Below are 6,739 nucleotides of genomic sequence, written 5' to 3' on the forward strand. Positions count from 1 at the left end.
GTTATTGATCACAATTCTAATTAACTTTGACCCCATTTTACTCAAACTGAAATTATTCTTTTTATGGCAACCAACTATCTATTTCCCAAAGTGTAATGAGTGTGTGGGATTTGATCGTAATCTATAACAGACACACAGCTACGTCAGTTCACAGCCTCAGTTTTCCCCCAGAGAACTTGGTTCCATTCACCAGACAATAGTGCTGTTGTTAGAAGACTCATTGCGATTTGGCACTGACTTACCATATGATAATCGCTTTGAAATAAACGTTAATCTAATAAAAATGGTCGCCATCTCGGAAGGAGCAAAAGTTTATTTAATTCTTTTGAAATTTACTCTGAAGGTCTCAAGCAAAATATTTTACCTGCTGAGTTTACTTGAAAACAAGGTGGATGCAAGCTGTAAAATTATTATGTAGATCTGTGGCCATCATATTTAAAAAAAATTAAGAATGATTAATTACTGAAAATAATTATTAATAACTTGTAAGTGAAATTCAAACGAATTTATCATTTATAAGTAAAACGCAACCCAAGCTATTGATACTTATCTAAGAATAGCTTCTTGAGCTAGTGAATAATTTATACATTTTTACGACTGTGAAAAAACGTGTAATAATCAGATATGACATTTGAAATCGTACATTCAACACAAACAATTAAATCTATAATGACCAGAAAGCAGGATGAAGAAATTTTTTAAAGGCAAATGAACTTAAGAATATACTAAGAACGTAAAACACTATAATCTTAAACTCTGAACATTAAATTTGTGCTTCTAGCTGACTGTGATTTACTTGTACAGTTCGAAGAAAATTAGAAAATGGTAAAGTTCTTACCTAGAAAGTTGCTGCGTTGTCGAAAACTGTGGTGGCAAGTAAATGTATACCATTTCTTCATTTTTCCGACCATGTGGATTAACAAAGCTCACCATGATCTCTGTGGAATCCATTGATCAAACTGCAGCGGATTTCCTGTACTTATCACGTGCGGTCGCCCTATCTATCTCAACAGTCCGTCCATGCTTCCAGGACCGATTAAAACCTGCATATGCCACAGTTTCTAGGCCCCCTAGTGCTCGAAGCTTTATTTGGATTCCAACAACAAAGTTAATAGAACAAACGTGTTCAACATTAGTAATATCGTCATTTTTGCCCGTCTTAAAATATTTATGTTTATAATGCTTGTTTCCTTGGACAAGCATGCATATGTAGAGGAACAGATATTTAAAAAATAAATATAAATCAGATATCAAATTTTCTTTTTCAACATATTTACACTCATCCTTTACAGACTATTTTCAGTCTGCACTCGTGGTTCATACCTCTTCAAATCCATAACGCTTCGTACTCCTGTTTCTTCAGAACAGGATATTCCGTAAAATATGCATGGGTGTGCAGTATGTGTACTATATTAAGAGGACTACTGTGTACAAATTTGAACTTGTTTACTTCGTGGTTAGTTTCGCTTGATTTCTCGTGTGTTTTCATGAGAACCAAGCCACTGATTTTAAATTTTGGCATTGTCTACGAATTATAGTTTCCGCCCGTTTCCTGATGTTGTCTCTAAGTAACTGTCCCCCCCCCCCCCCTTCGATTCTAGTCTCATTACGTGGAAGGAATTCTATTAAGGCTTCTACCAAACTTTTAGATTTTATGTTTAGCAATATCTCTTCAGAAGTGAAACGTGCACTCGTGTAACAAATTTTCGCCCAGATCATGACAATGTGTATAGGTAACACGCCTATGTTTCGCATGTATCTTTTTGCTTATTACATCTACTTTCCCACAGCAAATCCTTCCCTATTCCTAAGTTTTTCCAAGATATGCGTCCTACTGCGAGGTTTTCTTATTTGTCCAGGGGTCTTTTTCCTGCTTACGATCTTTACATCTTGTATGGCCTTCCTTTTCGCTTTGTGAATGACATATTTAACCACCTAGTTCTGATTCATCAATGCCACATCACATTGTTTCCATTTTTCTTTCGTTACAGTAACTTCATCAAATGTATTTTCGGCCTTATTCAGTTCTATTTCTTCGAATATTTATTCTATATCAGCTGCGCGGGGTAGCCGAGAGGTCTCGGATGCCATGTCCCGGTTCGCGTGGCTCCCCTAGTCGGAGATTCGAGTTCCCCCTCTGGCATGAGTGTGTGTGTTGTCCTTAGTGTAAGTTAGTTTAAGTTATATTAAGTAGTGTGCAAGCTTAGGGACCGATGACCTTAGCAGTTTGGTCCCGTAAGACCTTACCACGAATTTTCCCAAAATTATTCCATATCACAATCATTCTCTTCTGAATCGCACTCATAGATATATTAATTCTATTTCTACTTGGTAAATATTAAAAACGGAATAGCTTTCTGTTAACTTCGTTTTAGGTCATGATTGTCTTCTAACTCGAAAATTATCGTATTACTGGTATTACCTGACTGGAGTCTATGCTTGTATTCTGAGAATGGAATAATTTGATCTCAAATATTTTCTGTTCCATGCACTGGTGTGCAGTCGCTTCTTTCAGCCTTACTTTCATCTGATATCGGTAGAGCCTCCGTCAGGTCACTAGCTTTTTTATTTTGTTTAATTTTCCATTCCTTTTAACCCATCACACATTTGACCGAGTTCACTAGACCGGTCAACTTCCTCGTTGGAATCGTCCAGCTTCGGCAATTATTGTCAGCCTCAACGACAACTTTCGCCCCTCTAGAAACTTTTGATCTCTCTCTTGCCTGATCGAGTATTTCTACTTCTTCTGCGCTTTCTGACACTAATTCCGACTGATTCATTGTTTCTTGATCTGCATCTTGTGCGATCGACTCTCTATTTACATGTGATGTCTGTACCCCTATTATAATCATCTTGCGGTTTCGCTCCTGAAACCTGTTTTCAGCATGACACTGCTTTGAACTCCTCCTCTTCACTTTTTCCTTACAGTACACCTTCTTTTGTGTACTTCTGCGACACTAGTTTCTTTACCTGCTCGACAGGTGCATGACCAGCACAGCAGTTAGTTTTCCTTGTCTCTCCGCTCTCTGTTATTGCTAGAATCCTCATGACCATGGTTAACAAAGTTGCCTCTACCGCGCCCTCTCGTCATGATGACTAGGTGCACACTACAACTATCCCTTTTAGGTACGTTATTGTTCCTGCAGGTTCGTTGGTGACGAGTATGAATCCAACGGTCCTCTTTCTCGATTCTTTCTATGATTTTTTATGATCCTCTGGACCCACTGTTGAGTAGATATCTTTTAAGTACATTGTATAATTATAATTTATAATTTTATTTTACAATACGACTCTTTCAGCTGAATTGCCATCACCAGATTACGTGTAAATAAATGGTACATAACTTTGGTACATTATTTCTAATTTTAACGGCAATAATTAGACGGAGTTCATTACTGTACATTTTCATATAGGCCTAATGCAGGGCTTAACAACTGGCCGGTTTTGAGCACGAGTACTCGCGTCTGCTCAGGCACCTGCTCGCGAGCAGTTGCTAGGTCGCGGAGTGGGAGGGTGGGGAGGGAGGGGAAATGCGCGCGCACGTTTGAATAGGGCCGCAGCGTGCCTAATGAATTCGCGCCGACTGTGTAACGTTTAAAGTACTACGATCAGCTCGTAACAGTCACTTCGCTGGTTAAGAATCATGTGAAGTCGCCGTTGTGTAACCCCAACCATGCTTTCGCAGTTCAACCCCCATTGGGAGGAATTGTATCTGTTTACTGAAAAAGATGGTGTTGCAAAATGATTAGTATGTCACAAAACGCTGAATTCTTTTACGAAATTTAATTTGCAGCGACATTATATGTCGTACCACGCGAAAGACTACGGACGTGGAAAATGTGATTGACCAGATCGTGCACAGGAAGTTATTAAACTTAAAAGGAAGCTATCCGAAGAAGATCTGAAGAAAAATCAACTGAGGCAGCTCTCAGAGTGAGTTACAAAATTGCTTTATTTTTAGCAAAATCCCTGCGCCCCTTCACTGATGGCGATTTAATAAAAGATGGTTTTGTAGTTGCAGCGGAACATTTGTGTCTATCTCAAGCTGAACAGTTTCGGATTGTGCCATTATCTGACATGACCATTATGCGTCGCATACAGGACATGGCAGACGACGTCCAGAACCAGTTTGCAAATATCTGTAAAGATTTTATGGCGTATTCTCTAGCTCTAGACGAAAGTGTTGATATCACTGGAACAGCGCAGCTTGCCATATTTATTAGAGGTGTTAATAGAGATCTTCAGGTGAGGGAGGAGCTCCTCGATGTAGTAGCCATGAAGAACACTACAACCGGAGGTGATATTTTAAGTAGTGTTGAAGAAAGTGTTGAAAATATAGGATTGTCGTGAAATTCTTTAGTTTCAGTGTCTACAGATGGTAGAGACATACACTAAGCTAATAAAATTATGAGGCACGTGTACATTCTCCTTTATTTGTTTCATTTGTCGCAGTAATAATTCGTGAGTGATATCCCTGCAGGTGGCCGCGGATTTACATCGACTGGCGGCAGCTGTTGTGTACCCCACGTGACTCTCCCCACTCTCCGCTCTGGGCCGATAGTGGCGGTAGCGTGCTCGCGCTGCTCCGTGCTCGCGCCTTGCTGCTCACAGCTTGCTCCGCGAGCACGTATGTTGTGAAGCCCTGGCCTAATGGTTGTCCTGACACTCTCTATCTGCCTGTTAGTTACTTTCCGTTGGTGTTATTGTAGTAGTAGTGCCTGCTTACCACGTTATCTGACTTATTACTTTATTTAGTTGTCAGATTATATTTTTATATCGAAATTTTCTATGAATTCGTTGAAAGTTCTGTGATAGGTTTTCACCTACTTTCACCCACTTTTGAAGTGAACTGTTCAGCAAAAATTGTTCTCTTACACCTCAAAGCCTCATTCGTCAGCTTCGTAGTGAAGTGCCTATCATTTGGCTGATGGTCATTGTTATATCAGAGACCAACGAAAGTGTTAGCGGCAACCCCTCGGGCACAGGTGCCGTCTACACGACCCCTGTACGCCTCAGCATCCCAAGCTCTCCATGTGACACTCTCGACTGGACAACAGGCGGCGATAGCAGCGCTGGCAGAGGCGGCGTATTCGCGTCCGCACACCACGTGATAAGAAAATAGTTTCACGCGTGTTCCGCCGCCAGAAGCTAGAAAGGCCCGCTCATGGACTACACCAGCCAGTGTTTCCAGCTTACCTCATGTCTCAGGACGCTCTAGAAGTCTATCGTAGGGACCGACGCCGCTGTCCACAGCCATCGTCGTTGTTTCCTCTGCGGACTGAGCTTCTACTGGTGTTACTACGTACCAGACGCAGTCGAGCGACTTTCAGATAGCTGCTCTGTCAAGCCTCATCTGCAACAGTACCTAGTGAGACGCTTTATTTTATGCATTTCGTTCTTACCGTCGAAGCAAACATTTTTTAAAAATCAAAATGAATTTTTTTAACAGCATTAACTTTTAATTAATACTATTGGACCAAGGCATCATTTACAATTCATTTTACATTTTTCTACTACTGTAAACATAAACGAGCAAGTACTGTCCCAAGTTCCGTAGTAAGATTGTGTCTTCGATCATTAAAAACATTTTTATAAGCAGAAAAAGGACCGTTCTACATCAACTGAGGTAACTGGGCAGTATTTGGATTTGGGTGCTATGTTGGCACTTATTGTTTCTGGTAAAAGTTCACCTGTCCCATTAATAAAACAATCAATTTGGCACAGGGGTTCAAAGCCTGGGTTATTGTTTAAAATGTTTTCAAAGTTTTCTTTATAGTTTTCTTTGGAATACCTCCGGCAATGAGGAGTTCACTAGAATAATTTTATTCATTAACTGAATAGATTCTTTCAACGGCAGATCTTTAGTTTCAACCTTTTTAATACGGGGTGTTCAAAAAGTCTCTCCGCAGTGCCGTATGATTGTTAGTCGCGCGTGCCGTGTGATTGTTCTCCTGCCTGGGTTACTTCCCTTCAAGTGGACTCTCCCAACATTCCACTGTTTCGTTTATCTCAGCCAGCGTCAGTAGTATCGTTGGTGTGTGTCGTTACGTGAACGTTTAAGTTAAGTTCCTTTCTTCGTTTGTTTGGTTTTTGTCACTGTTAAAATGCTAACCATTGGAGAACGTGTGTTTTTAGTTGAACAAGTGTTCAAAGCTGGCGGTAAATACACAGTTTCAGTTCGTCAAACATTAAATTCAGTTTTGGTCGCAGACAACACTTCCACATCGCAATACTGTGCGAGATTTGATTAAAAAACTTGTGTTTGAAAATATGATTAGGCGAATTGAATTGTGTATTCAACAACAGAGGGGACACTTTCAACATTTAATGTGAAAATTTGTAAGTAAAAATGAATATTCAATAAATTAGTAACTTGTATTTCACTGAGTTTCATCTCGGTATATTCACTGCGGCATACGGCACACGCGGCTCGCAATCGTACGGAGAGACTTTTTGAACACCCCGTACTTGCAGGTATATGGGAAAAATTAGTGCTAATCACAGCAATGTCTTTTTTAATACCGGGATCATGAAAAGCCTCCTTGCACTGGTAAACTGCCGAGGCCTCTGCACTATCGAAGTCGTTTACTAACCCTCTAATGGCCTCGAAATGTTCATTGTAAAACACCGCAACTTCGACCCACGTACCCCAACAAGTTACCACTCGTTCAGCAGGTAAAGGCACATTTGGTAGTTTTTCTTTGTAGGTCTTGATGCAAGCAGGTGACATTAGAAACAC

Source organism: Schistocerca nitens, chromosome 2, assembly GCF_023898315.1.
Source record: "Schistocerca nitens isolate TAMUIC-IGC-003100 chromosome 2, iqSchNite1.1, whole genome shotgun sequence".
Classification (NCBI taxonomy): domain Eukaryota; kingdom Metazoa; phylum Arthropoda; class Insecta; order Orthoptera; family Acrididae; genus Schistocerca; species Schistocerca nitens.